This window comes from Dicentrarchus labrax, unplaced genomic scaffold (genome assembly GCF_905237075.1).
Source record: "Dicentrarchus labrax unplaced genomic scaffold, dlabrax2021, whole genome shotgun sequence".
Taxonomy (NCBI): Eukaryota; Metazoa; Chordata; class Actinopteri; family Moronidae; genus Dicentrarchus; species Dicentrarchus labrax.
In genome coordinates this window covers 4,704,137-4,719,314 of record NW_026136716.1, presented here as the reverse complement: position 1 = coordinate 4,719,314, position 15,178 = coordinate 4,704,137, and the positions used below count along the sequence as shown (strand labels likewise).

The 15,178-nt window shown below is 40.9% G+C and overlaps 1 protein-coding gene across 7 annotated transcripts in view; it reads left to right on the top strand.

The window, feature by feature from the left end:
- Positions 1 to 15,178, top strand: part of LOC127378570 (microtubule-associated protein tau-like) — a 58,150-nt gene that overhangs the window by 15,780 nt on the left and 27,192 nt on the right. For 5 of the 7 annotated variants that reach the window (XM_051427525.1, XM_051427529.1, XM_051427527.1 and 2 more), the window contains exons 1-2: positions 6,634 to 6,784; positions 15,073 to 15,137. The gene's annotated coding sequence lies outside the window, so the exon portion shown is untranslated. The other 2 variants (XM_051427526.1, XM_051427524.1) reach the window with 2 other exon arrangements.

Genomic DNA, 15,178 nt, shown 5'->3' with positions numbered 1-15,178 from the left:
CTCTGCCTTTTCTACCCAGTGAACTTTTACAAGGGGAATAGAGAGGGCAGTGTTCCCTGCGAGTAAAAAGCATGTTGTGATTTTTCCATGGAGTAATATGGGATCTTGTTTGGTAGCCTGTGTTTGAGTTCAGCCCAGGGTGTAGGGAAGACTTCAAAGCCCACGGCTACACCCTGTGGTTAGTGTAAAGCCAGGCACACGCGAGCTGCACACACACACACACACACACACACACACACACACACACACACACACACACACGGGCAGGCGGTTAATATATAAGCCATACACTATACTGTAAAGCAGACAGTGCAAATGTATTTAAGTCCATAAAAACAGTTGACTGCGTTCTCACCCCTGAAATCCCCCACATTCGTAGCATCAGTCCCCTCCGCTGGCTGTAAAACGCAAACACACACACACACACTCTCCACTTCCTGTCTGTTTCTTTCTCCTCAAATCACGTCTCTGTCTTAAACGGGCCTCTCTGAGGCATATTTCACATTTGAGGAATTTCCTGTGTTCTGCTTATATCAGAGTGGAATGACAGTCCAAGAGTAGCGCACACACACACACACACACACACACACACACACACACACTGGCCATCTTTAGCCTGTCAGCGTGGGAGCGTGTGTGTATGCCTCCACGTTGTATACACGCATGTGAATGTGAGTGATGAGACAATGTGCAGCCCTGAGAGGCCATCTTGCTGGGTGGTAGAAAGGAAGGATTACAGTTAATATTTTATCCAGTGCTGGTCCAGCTGTAGCATAAGCTGGGCACTGGACATTCCTATGCTCATATGTTATTGGTTGTGTTTTCAGTTCTGTTATGAATGGCAAGCATGGTCATTGAAATGTTGTGACGCTCACTCTTGGCACATGAGTCGCCTGCTATTTGCTCTTGGCAGTTGCAAACAAGGAAAGCAGCACTTTCGCAAACCACTTAGGTTTTTATGCACTGGAGTGCTTTTCACAGCCCTTGATACAGCCATTCTCGAGCGGTTGGGTTGTCGGGTAATTGTTGTCAATATCATCTAGTAAACTGTCCTTTTACCAAACATTAATGGAGTTCAGTCAATCTGTTGTGTTATTCTAGTGTAAGTGTAAATAAATGATCTAGCTTTGTCACCCTCTTTCTGTAGAGGTGTGCTCTGCCATGTATCAACAGTTGAGTAAAAAAGTTCTGCCTGCATCCAATTCATTAAAGCTTTAACATGAGCCACTTTATACACCCAGTGTGTGGTAAGTCTTTTCAGGAAAAAGATAATGGAGCACAGGAAGTGATTCATTTTATATTTGCAGCAGCAGTTTGTTTGGAATAAAACAAAAAGATGCCCACGTGGCAGTAAAGAGTTCTTAAGATTAAGGGTGTTCAATAGTTTACTGTTGTGAATCATCATGTCACTGACAGAATCTGTAACTTTTAGCATTGGAGCTCTGAAAGCGGCATTGTCAAATGGGCCACGGGGAATAACTGTATAAACAGTGCTTGTATAGGACGAGATTTGTACTGAATCGGACTAAAGAGTTTAACAGCGATGTGCGACCTTTTTCTCTTAGTACCATTTAAAATGAAGTGAAGTCTACATATGACCCTTGATCACAGCCTCAGTCTGGACATGAGCTGTAATCACTTCAACCAACAGCTGATTTTTCCTTGTGTCACTTAGAAGGATTTTTGCATAATATGAGAATTTTGCTTTTTTTTTAATTTAGTATCCCCTTTATCATACTGTAACCCCTCAGACACAATAAACTTATTATTACTTTGTTTTTTACAGAGTACATAAAACATAATTTACTAGCAATGTCCTGTTAAAAAAAATCAGATTCAAAACCGTAGTGTAAAATATAATGTATTATCTATAATTAGATTTGAACTTTGTAACTAGTAAAAAGTCAAATGTAAGTCAGCTGTTTTTTTTAGCCCCCCCAAAACTTCCTGTTAAATCAGATCACATAGAAAAGGGATTTAGAGATCAATTCGTTGACACTTTGTCTAATGAATTTCTGATGACTTGTGGTGTCGCTCACAGTGTGATGCTGGTGCTTGGGGTTGTGACATGTTCGGTAGGAGCATGTGCACAGGGCTCGAACGAAGAGCAGGTCTTTGGCTTTAGGGTGAGTCATGCTGTTGTGTCTATATGCAGACAGGATAGAGAGGATCAGCTCCTGTGTTTGGCCTAGCTGCTCTGAACAGACTCACCTTTGACCTCTGGCACCAGACTCCTGAAACAGCTTTTGATCAAACAACAGCAGTAAAAGCCTTTGACAGCATTATGCATCTTTTTTTCAACAAACTTTTTGTTATTGAGCAAATTGAAAGCTCTGGAAAAGATGAAATGCAGAAGAAGGGAGATTTTGAACAAGTTGATCAAATTTCTTTCATAAAAAGGAAATTACTTTATCTAATAATCATAAATAACCTTCACTGACAAAGTTATATGAAGACTGAGACAGATGAGTGGCTGCTAACCTTTGAACAGACAGCCAAATCAGCACGGATTTGGGTAATTAGATCTTCATGGTCTTAAATCTAATTTACTATTTGTTTAAAGTAAACAACAAAACAAGCAGATGCCACTCTATTTTCTATCACTTCAAGCCAAAAGGAGCAGTTGTTGTGGGCCTCGTGCTGGAAAGAGATTGCTCTTGTGTTACTGCCGATGTTGCGGCGGTGATCTGATCCTCAGTCATTAACGTGCGTCTGCCAGTACAAGCGATTACTAGGTCCATGTCTGGGTGAAAGTATTAACATAGCACTGACTGTGAGTCTTACAGTTAGTGTATATGCTGCAGTAGTCAGGAGCAAAAGAATGAATCAAACATTTTATTTTCATTATAAGTCCACAAATCACCAATTCTATGCATGAAGATCAGTTTCCTTTAAAAACTATTAGCATGTAAAAACTGTTTTATGATGTCTTCTGTGGTTCAAGAGGAGCTTTATTCTACTGATTAATGGCTTTTTTCATTTAAGAAGCTGTAACCAGCAATGCCAAGCTAAAACCCTCATTTCCTTTATAGCACTAACCCTAATCTTTAATCAATATCTACATTCATATCAACGGCTCTCTGCTCTCCCTAAAACCACAACAGTTGAAGTTATAGAGTGGCATACTAAAACACAGCTAGAGTTACAGCTATAATGCCACAGAACTGCTGAAGCCTCCGCTGCAGCGTTCTCAGGCACCTGCAATGAATTTGTCCGCTCAGTGAAACCCAGCATGTGCTAATGCTGCATTTCTAAAAAGCTTGAGTCATGCTTTCAGAGGGGGTCCGATGGGGGGGGGGCAGCTTGGGAGACAGCTTTCTGGAGATATGATACACCAGCAAGTCTTGGATTCATAGGCTAAATGAATCCCAGTATAAGTCAGCACCAGTTTGTTTTCCTGAAGAAGATGATGATGCTTAATTTGTTATCCTTCCCACTGCAGAAGAAACAAGATAAGGTGACATTAAAAAAACGCATTATACAGGCTTCTTATTGGCCTCACATTGTATGGTTTGGGGGCTACAGGCTCCATCATCGGTACATTCGTTATTCTTGATTTGACATGTTGTCTCACACCAAACAGGAGTGCTCTAGACTTTTCTGACCAGCAATAAAATCTTCCGTCCAAATCTGGATGAAGGGGTCCAGGCAGATTACACCCAAGCCTATGATGATCCATTCGGCTAATCCTGATCATAGTGAGTTGGCTGTGCCCCAATCTCACTGCTGGGGGAGCAGGCGACAACCGGCTACAGCGATCAACCCCCACTTCCAATACAGCAATCGGACTGACCTACCTTTTAATTTGGGATTAGACATCAGGTTTTATTGTAGGCCATGAGAATATATTCTGTGATTCGCACTGATTTGATAAAACAAAGTGATTCAATCTGTCACTGGAATGAACAAATTTTACTTGTATGCAGACTTCAGATGGACATTTTCTGCATTTTGTTGTTCTCTCTGAATCAAATATTTCTCCCTCTTTTATTTCCGATGTGTGTCTTTGATGTTTGACTGTCCATATGTCCCGCTCAAACACCGGGTAAACAAATTGTGTAATCTGGTGACGGCGAGTTTAGCCTGCCGCTGTGTCTGTTGACAGTTCGGTAGTGGAAGATTGGTGTTAGCGCGGCTAGCATTCTGCTTCCTGGCAGCGGAGGCTGAGGGGAGATTAGATGTTAGTGTCTATCCTAGCTGGCTCTGCAGCTCCGGTCCAGGCCTTGCTCTCTAATCAGTGCTGGCAAAAGGCCTCCCTAAAGGCGGCTGGCGTTGACAGGACTGTCTGCGCCTCTCTGAGCTAAGAGTCTCGGCCTCCCATGCCACCAAACTTTCCTTTTTTTCTCCTTCCTCCTCGTCTCTTATCTCCTTGCTCTTTCCTTTTACCTAACAGCAATGCTGCGTCACCTGGTTCGCCATGAGCACTAAACCCTCCCAACAAAAGTGAAGACTAAAACGTATCTCATGATTCAATTTGACTGCAGGATTATTTTGCAGCTGCCATTTTAAATGTCTCATTTGCTTTCTTTAAACCTGATTCAGTCCCCGACGCTGACAGGTTGATTACAGTCTTACACTGATGGCTCTTTCCACCCCCCTGAAACAGGACAAGCTAATTGATGGGACTGGGAGAGGATGTGATGTGGGCTGGAAGGAGCAGGGCTGGCTTGCTCTATTCTTTCTCTTCCTCTAATTTTTTAAGTGGTTTTGGGAACCGTATGACTGTATCCTTTATGATTCAGCCTCACATCAACCTCAGTGGTCTCTATGAGGTTTGGCGATCATGTTAGGGAGTGTCTCTTGACATCAGTCTGGTTGTACTGGTTTGTTTTAGTGGGCTAATTTATCTCCTTCTTAAAGGATATGTTCAGAGGTCTCTTTTAATACAATAGCTCGCCAAATGTATGCCTTTATAGATCTATATCACATTAGAGCATGGCAATATTTGCTTCTTTTCTGCTGTTGTGTGTGAATTTGTTATTGGGCCATTAAAAGAAAAGGTTTTGGTTGACAACATTGACGTATTAACACCTAACGAAGTTGTTATGATGCATGTGTTGTCTCTACACATCCAAATACAGAGCACAGTTAGCACCTGGCAAATGTAAGTCCAATATTACTTCTCCTTTTAGCTCCGTTTTGGTTTCCACCAACTTCTGAATATACAGTTTTTTACAGCTTTTTACAGGTTTTTTTTTTTTTGCTGAACACAGTTTTGTTCTACCTCCTAACAAAGCTACAGTGACTGTCCTACACTTTAGCTGCTACTGGCTGCTAATTGGCTAATTTTTTAAACGTGTACAATAAACAATATTCAGTATTTACCAATAGTTTGCAACATAAGTGTCCTCTGTAGTGTCCATTACTTCCAAAAATGTTAAGGCAAAAGTAATACAAATGATGATATAGCCATAACATTATCCGAGTATAATTAAAATATAATAAATAATATATTAACAGCAATATATTAAAATATTGTTTCTCTTCCCAAATTAACAGCCTCAACTTTTACAACACATCCCCTGTGGTGTACTCACTTAATCACCTACTTTATGGCCAGTATGGAGAGGAGAGCTGCTAACACTTTTGGCATATATATGGCATGTGAGTAATGTAGACTTGAAAAGCTAAATCCAAATCTATCCTTTAATTCATGTTTGTTTTTGTTTTGCATATTAATTTATCCAGCTGTCCAAGTTTGCCCTCATTTGTTCTTTTGATTCATCTACTCAGCTCATAATATCTGTATTTATTCACAACTTTGACATATGTAGTACTGCCGGTGATGGATAGCTAAAGACTGGGACCATTGTGAGCCTGTGGACTATAAATATATTTCATTTCATGTGGTTTGAGGTTGGAGTAATGAGCAGGGAATTAGGCTTTCTGCAGTCAGTGCTTGGTGAGCTACTGAGTTGTATGCATTTGCTCTGCTTGTCTGGCCTCTGCAGTCTCTCTTTCTCTCTCTCCTAGTCTCTCCCTCAGACCCTCTTTTCTCCCTCTCTGCCTTTGTTTCAGTGCTGCTGCTGCAGTTGGCCATGCCTGCAAATGAGCACCAGGACAGAGCAATTATTCAGCATGGGGGCAAGCCTTGCACCCCTCCTTTACACACACACACACACACACACATATCTCACACACTCATGCTACACTAGCTGTCATGTTCCAGCGTTTCGTACATTCATAATGGGGACATCTTCGAGCAAAAGAGCAGAATTTTTACGGATGAAATAAACACACAGAGGAGAATGAAATATGCTTCTGGAAATTTTCCTGGATAGAGATTTATCTTGGAACTCAATTCCCTCAGGGGTGGATGAGCTTCATATCCCTTTCAAACATGAATTAATGTGACTGACACATGCACACAAACATACACACACATTTCTTGTGCTCAGACATGGCAAAACCTTCCCATCCCCCCGTTATCCACCCCTCCCTAATGCAATGGAGACACTGGTTTGGTTGGAGTGTATGCTGGTGAAGGGCAGTTGAAGGGGTGGGGGGTGGAGAGCTACGTGAGACAGCATGCCGGTTGGCTCGGTTTGTGTGTGTGTGTGTGTGTGTGTGTGTTTGTGTGAGCTGCTTGCCGGCTCCGCTCTCTGGTGAAAAGCATCAGCCATCTCTGTCAGTGTGGCATTGCCCCTTCGACTCCTGTATTCACTCTTTTTTTCTGCCTCTCATCTTTTTTTTTCTCTCCTCTCTCTGCAGAAGCCGCTGCCTTGCCCTCCCCTTGTACCCTCTTTGCAGACAAAAAGCTGGAGTATCTGCCCTACCCCACCAGGTAAGACGTTATATTTTTCCCTCAGAAGCATATGTATTAGATTTTTTTGTGCAGTTGCTTTATTGCTTGGAAAAGGAATTAAATTGAGGTCTTGTTTTTATAGCTGCAGTAAATATGAGGGATATGAGCATTAATAGCCAGAAAGGGGAAATCTAAATTATTCCCCTCTTTGGTGCCATCTTTCCTTTCTGTTTCTGTTTCTTGTTCTCCCCAGTGCATGGCAATCTCTAATCAATGTCTTCCTGCCTACCATCTCCCCTTTGTTTGCAGAGATGCTAATTATTCTGGATATTTTAAGCTGACATATTCAAACAACAGAGTGAAAGAGCTGATGTTTTGATAAGCCAGGGGCTGTTTCTATGTTTTGGTGGCCTTTAGTCTTGGTGACGTACCTCGTCTAGACATCGCTGATTATTCAGCCGGCAGGACAGCAGAGTTCACCCCGAGTGTGCTGCTGCTACTGTTGCTGTGTATGCGTGTGAGAAACAAATTTATAAAACACTCATCTCTAGTGATTTTTGCTCTTTGGAACATTTCAATTTATTTCAATTGTGAATAATGGCGATTGTGGTATATTTATAGGCTGGGGCTGTGGTGGCATGTGGCCGTTGGTGGTAAGCAGCTCATGGCCAACAGATTGTTGGTGGTTTCTCCATGGGAGTGACACCAAGCCAAGCGAGACCGCAGGACATATTACTCCGCCTGTCAGCATTGGCTGAGCTGGCTGTCAAAAGTTTGCTGACAGCTTGATCGGGAGGAGTTTTGGGGCGGATTTGAGGTTTTGATGTGAGCAGGTGGTGATGGAGTGATGACTCTGACTACCTGTCTCTACCCCTCTTCTCCCACCCTTTCTTTTCTTCTTCCCTCCCACTCTTGTTTATTCCTCCCTCTTCATGTTGCTGCCTTTATCTGTTTTGATCTGTCATCTCTCTCCCACTCAATCTGCCCCCCCCGTCTCTCACTTTTTTCTTTCCCCTTTCTGTGTTTGAGCCTGTCCTCTGGGAGCGGGTCACATGGGCATCCAAGGGAGACAATAAACAATACTCGGAGTGCTACAAAATCAATACATTAAACAGATATAAGACATATTGTTTTTGACATAACTTTGTTTTGTCCATAATAACTCTAAACAAAAGAGAATTGTTTGAAAATTAGGAAATCATATGGATGGACAATGTACTTTTTATGAACAGGAAGTAGGAAAACAGAAACATATAATTTAGTTGGTCATACAGATACAGATAATTCTGGACTTTCTCATAGTGAGCTAGGGCGAGATTGGCATAGCTTGCAATGGATGTTAATAAGGTATCAGCTAAAAGTTTTATTTTCTATTTTAAATAACAGCTTTGATTCTGCCCTTCATTTTATGGGGGACAATTCGGCGCAGCGAGGTTCGTATCTATGACTGTGCTAGAAGTCACCAGAGTGTCTGTCACATCTCATGCACCCCGCTTCACCTCCAGCTCCCCTCTCTCTAGCTATGTCTGTCTCCGTCTGCCAGCACAGTTGCTGGGCAGTTCCGAGGCGAGCTGTCTTTTCCTGGGAAACAACTTTGGATGACATGCCATGGCATAGAAGGAAAGGACAAGGGGGCAAACGAGCCCTCTCCCTGTCCTCCTTTTTGGGGTCACAAATGGAGCCCTGTCCCCTATGCCTCCTCCTCCTCCTCCTCCTCCTCCTCTTCCCATTTTCCTGCATCCTCATGCCCTCGGAACGAGGTCGTTGTTTGGCACGGAGGTTGGCATAGCGGTCAGTTAACCAACTGTTGCCGTGCTCGCAGGGCAAAATCAGTGGGAGAGAGGGACATTGTTTTGGAGTCAGCATCACCCCTGGTTCCAACTGCCAGCAAGGCATTTGAAATGTAATGGAGATAAATGTAGGTGTTACAGAGATGCCAAGTGTGAAAGAGAAGGGCATTGTTTTGATGGCTTTTCCTCCTTCACTTCCCCACCAACTGTCAGTTAGAAACTGAACTTTGCATTGTACTTGTTTTAATCCTGGAATGCACCAATGCTTACAGTTGCAGAATGTTTTCTACACTGGGTTGAGATTGACCCCTATAGGATTTAGCCTCCTTTAGCTTCGATCTGACCACAAATCTGTGTCTCAAATTCACCACATTTATAAAAGTGCAATAAAAAATAGCTGATAGTATGATATGTTAGAATACATTAATTCCTGTGAGAAATATATGCACTGTTGATGCTGTTTTTGCAACCGTAAAACAAAACAATGGGTCCACTCAAGGTCGACTTATCTCATGTTCTGCATCAGCAGAAGTTTGCTCGTTGTATCTTGTAGTGTAAGTACTGAACAATTCAGAAGAAAGCTCTGTAGTAAGTGGCCCTTAAGTTAAGATTTTTTTTTCTTTCAAATCTCTGAATTGTTGCTCTGTTGTGAAAACAGTGAAAAATGATTTACCTGAAGTTTAGATTTTTTTTGTCTAACATTTTTCAACATCAACCTCTCATGCTCAGTATTTTTTATATATCTTTTTACCAATAAGGCATTTTATACCTACCAGAGACGAATAGTAATGTTGGTTATTTGTAGAGGCAAACTGAAGGTGAAAGGGACATTACAGTCGAGTCAACACTACCCTCGAGTTTGACAGAATGCCCCTAAGTGTCTGTTGACAAGTGAAACTTGATGGTTATGTAGTTGGATGTCAAAGCACTGACATAGATGAGGCCAGCCACAGAGACAAATGCAGCTGAATGAAATAATATATGTTATTTCGGGTGGAGGGCGGGGAATTCGTGACACAAGTTTGATTGTAGCGTTGTTGAGGAGGACATAATGGTGCTGCATGATGGAAAGTACGGATTACTGAAGAAGTGATCATCCTTTTAGTTAATCCACAAAGCACTTTAAACACTTTTGACCACGTATTTATGTCAAGAGAAGAATTTATTTTAAAAATAGTCATGATGAAAGAATGTACTGTATATATAAAACTACAAAACGTGAGGCTTACTTTATTGTGGTCCAGCTCAGTTTTTTCAGTTTAGTCCGTCAGATCAGACCCTAACATAGGGGTGTCTAAAAATCTGATATCCAGTAATGGGCTGTATTATTTATTTATTGGCTTTGGACCTTGAAATACTACTAGGAAGCTGAATAATAATAATAACATTCAGAATTTAAATTATGGAGTGAATAAAAATATATTTTAATATTAAATAATACCAAATATTATTATATACTTTTTTTTGTCTTTTTGCTATCTAAGATGCTTACTACCTAGGATCTACCAAAACAGACTACTTAACAGCTCCATATTTCCCTAAAAAAATGAATATTATTTTATATTTCAAGCATCTTCACATTCTTGAGGGTGAAGGTTTTCCAGAGTAGTAAAATCATGGCCTGCAGGCCCCATTTTGGACCGACTTGTCCTTTCGTGTTAATTGATGAATGAGGCCACTAAAAAAACCTACATGTATATGAACACAGACCAGTTCTCTCACCTGTCTGCACTCTTAAGTGCAGCTGTCGCCTTGGGGCCGCGAAGACCTGCACCTGGTTCACATAACGCAGCAAGGAAAAGTGCTGCTCGCATGTGTTTGAGCTTGTAGATTATGTTACGGGCAGAAAGTGTGTTCGGTTTTTGCATCTAGGATGAAGAATGTATGTTAATATGTGGTTTCATGATCTCCCTCACTGTTGTGGCATGTGTCTGCAGTGCATAAAGGTGGCGGTTTGCAGGCTGGGGTTCGGGTCAGGCAGGGTATTATGCACGTCTCTTCTCTATTCTTCCTTTAGTTTAATTAATGAAACCCCCCCCAGGCAGAGTTAGGCTCATTAGCCTAGAAAACAGCCTCCCTTCTCTGTCTCTCTATCTCTGTACACCTGTAAGATTGCAGTATACAGAGGCCCCTGCAGAACAAAGGAGTTCGGGACTACATAGAGAGTCGTGATCAGAAACGGCGAAGTGAATCACAGATGCAGTTACTCACTCTGGTGATGAAGATAATGACACACTCGGTGCCATATGTGAAATGGTTATGAACACTCAGATGATGTGGAAGAACAGTGAGGAGCTGAACAATAGAAATCTCAGTTTTCAGTGAATGACATTTCTAGATGTATTTCATCATCATCATCATCATCATCATCATCATCATCATCATCATCATCACATTTTGGTGCCATAAAAGAACACACCCTTGAATATTCCTCACCCTGGCCACAACTCCACGTGGCTTTCATGTATTAAACTTGCATGTGTTCGTGTGTCTGTTGTACGGAGGCGTATGCTGGCCCGAAGGAGCTTGTGTGTGTGTTTGTCTGTGGGGAGAAGGAGCCTGTCTGTGTGAATTATAGATGAAGAAACGCGGGCGATGGCCAAGTTAAAAGGGAAGGAAGCAGAGAACCTCAGAGGAGATGCTCTGTCAAATGTACTGGCTGGACCCCCCCAGTTGGACCAAACACACTCAGAACAAAACACTGCAGCTTCAACAGCCACATTAGCATAAATCATGTAATTTCCTGCAGTGAGTGGGATTGCTTAGTAACACAATCATACCTCATTTTTTAGCCTTTAGCAGCTGCTGTAGGAGGAAGGAGTAGTTCTAGAAGTAGCAACTAAGCCTTCAGGTGACATAATACAAACTCTGGTCATATTGGATGTCCTCAGGAAACTAGGACTAAGTTACTAAATACAGTAGGGCTGGAAGTGCCTGTTTATGTTGTTGTTTGCATAAATTGCTTTTTAGATAGATAGATAGATAGATAGATAGATAGATAGATAGATAGATAGATAGATAACTAAAGGCCAAACAATACTGTTAAATAACGTGCAAGCAAATGATCAAAACTGATGTCCGGATAAAGAAAAAAAATTTTTTTAAAACATGTTGCCAAGCAAGAACACTTTTAAATACTTTACTAAAATACTTTTTCTCATACACAATCTGACGTCAAAAACAAAATGACTCTTTTAATAATCAGAATGATTCCTTATCTCTTACATCCAATAAAGTCTAGCAGAGCTCTATAAGTAGTCTTTAACCTAAAAACCCTGTATGCGCCAAGTGAGCAATTTTCATGGAAATAAATGGGGTGCCACCTTGAAATGCAGTTTTCTCAATACATCCATGCTTGCTACATACTTCCTGCACTGACTTTGAACGTTGGCTTTGGATGTAAATGTGTTTGGTTATCCAGGAACATGGATTCTTTTTTTTCTGCCTTGTTGTGCATTACTGCTTACATTTTTGCATAATGGTGCTAAACGTGTTTTTGGAGAGTTTTAAGTGCCAAAATAAATTCATGACCTATGACGAACTGTCTGAATTGGCCTGTTCTTGCAAATTGTGACTGATTGAGTCTGAAAAAAGATTTGGGTGATTAATACACCAGAATTAAAGGATTGCCTGTAATGCAGAAAGCACTGCTTAGTAAAAACAGAACCAGAAAATTTGGGAAATATATAACAAATGTGATGTTGCCCTTTATCTCTTCTCCTGGCTCATTTTAGCAAGGTTTATCAGGCTTTTTAGCACGGCGCTGAGATTAGGATTCATTTCCTGTTTGCCTTGACTCTGATGATGAAGTCAAATCTGCGGATTAGGTCAGCCTCTGACCTCCTTCCCCTCCTTCCTCCATCCTTGACTCTGTTTGACCCGTTTGGCCTCGCTCCTCCTGGGAGGACCATGCAGGTCAAGACGAATGTCAGGCAGAAAAATGCGTTGTCAACTGTGTTCCTCCTTTCCAGAGACAAATTGCTTGTTTGTTCAAGCCTGTACTGTTTGTGCCCATCCATTAAATATCAAACCAAAGGATGTGCTGGTGGAGTTGATGGTCATCTTGGGTGACTGATAAGTAAAATAAATGATCAGCATTTCATCCTGTTAAAGCTGCAATTAATGAGTTTGGAGATTAGATATGACACGCTTTAGATACTTTATCATTAGACAGGCTGTGGAAATCAGACCATTAATGTAGTAAAAAAAAGGAGAAATAGATGTAATTTGGTAACCATGATCAAAAAGAAGACAACTTGTCATAGGGAATTCATTCATTAATCTGTTATTTTTCCCCAGTTACAGTTAACTTTCATCAGTTTGTTCATTAGTTTTTGTGTCCGATTTAGATCACAAGCTCCACTTGTTAGTGACTTTATCATGAGATGAAAGAAAAGACAAAGAAAAAAGAAATAGACAAATTGTGTTAATGGAGACTTAGGGATTATAACAAGCAGGACAACTGCTGTGTAAGAAAGGGATCATTTACTGTGACAGTTTAAAACAACACTTCTATTCTTGTCACGCTCCTGATATTTTTGGACCATGCAGTAACTATGCATCTCTCTGCATCTTTCTCCTCTCCATCTATCAGTCCAATTCACCATATCTTCAACTTATAAGACCATACCAGCAGTGGCTTGAATGTTTTAGTGCACTGAAGAGAAATTGACCGTTTTTGTTTTTATTGCCAAACTTTGCAGAAAGAATGTATGAAGGCCCTGAAGTGACATGAGCAATAACAAAAGAAGTTTTCGGATAATTAAAAGCTCACCAGAAACGATGTCATGCATATCAGTAACTTCCGGTTATGAATAAGAAACTAACCATCTTTAAAAACGTTACTTCTTTTTGCCGCTGTGAATTAAATTATTTTTCTTCCCCCTCTACCAACACAGGCTTCTTTTCCTTTGTTATAATCCAACTTCTTTCCTGTTGTAACAAAACATTCATCAGACTGGCAATTAAAAGACAAGACAATCATGCAGTTCTGGAGGAAATGTTAGGGATAATTTGATAACGTTAACAATGCTCCAAAATAAAACTATTAGGTTCAATTTAAAACATGCAAGTACAATTATAAAAAGCATGACCACACAATCCTGTCAACAGCATAAGGATTAAAATTAAAAATCAAAGTTGCAATAAACCAGTATTGTCCTTCAGCAGAAATATACGTCTTTCCTCTTGTTTTTCACTCCAGGCCTCTTTTCCTCCCTTCTCTAATAAATCAGCCTCCTTCCTGTTTGGAGAATCTCTGCTCTCTCTGTGCGTCCCTCTACTTCATCCTCTATCTCTTTCTTCCTCTGTCCAGCTGCCTGTTTTGAATTCCCCCCCCCTCCCAATGGTCCTTTCACGCTATTATCATGTTAACAGGATGCTCTGTTTTCTACCTCCTTACAGTCCCAGAGTAAATGTGCAAGTCTGTCTTTCTTCATGGCTGGCTTAAGGTTTAACTCATCCTCTGACTCAGCCCCAACAGGCCAGACCAAGAATTTGACAAATCTCAAAAACCAGTGTTGTATATTTTCTTTGATATAACACTATAGCTAGGTCCCACCTACTGGCACCTATAAAGCTCACAAATGAACACGTTATATATGGTTTGTTTTTTGAAATCTATATTAACATTGACTTGAAAAAAACGATATGCCAGGAAAAAATAAATATTTAATTGCATAACCTCCTTTTAAAGAATTCACTTTTTGAACGGACAAAACAAAAGACATACAACAGGTTTATAAGTGAGCTTTAGATTTGTTGGAAGGTGGATTTTGCCCGGTTTTCAGTCTTTATGCTAAGCTAAGCTAACTGGCTGCTGGCTCCAGCTCCATATTTACCACGAATATACTTATTTTTAGCATATATTTCCCAAAATGTAAAACCTTCAGTGCCAATCCACACAACTTCTCAGTATCCCAAATTGGTTATCAAAACACGCAAACAAACAAGAAAAAGGAAATCTGATAATGTGAACAATGCTGGAGAATAATGGCATTAATTTCAATACAAAACAGGCAAATACAATTATAAAAATTAATTAACATGAAATGCATGACACAGTCCTGTGATGATACTAATGATCAGAAAAAATATGCAGTCAACAAAAAGGCATTTACATGTGTATGCTCACGCACATCATCACGGACACACTCTGAATAGATTAGATTGTCTTTGGCTTTGTTGTTTTGTACAGCCCATCAGCGGCAGCTTAAAGGAGAGACAAGGCCGCACTAAGGTTTGGATTAATGTTGTTGGCTAGCTCCAGGTGACAGAGCTAAGCTGCTGTGTGCATGCATGGCCCATGCACGGCTGTGTTTAACACAATGCTGAGATGAGAGCTGTCTTGTAAAAAGTCCCTCATTTGATTCTGGTCTAACTAGGCTGGATTCAGAGCTTAAAGCTGTCGGTGGATTAAACGGGCTCTGGCTCTTGTCAGACACAATGACACAGCTCTTTTTATAGGGGGAAGTGTTCCACTCCAGTGCTGCAGTTTATTGACGTCCTAACATTCCCTCTTCTCTTTTTTTCATGTAGGTCTGAGCAGACGCCTCATCCCAGCACTTGTCTGTTTCATCCATAAGTGAAGACAGCTCTTCAAGGTAGGTGGGCTAACAAAAGGTGGTGTGTGATTAGGCAAGAT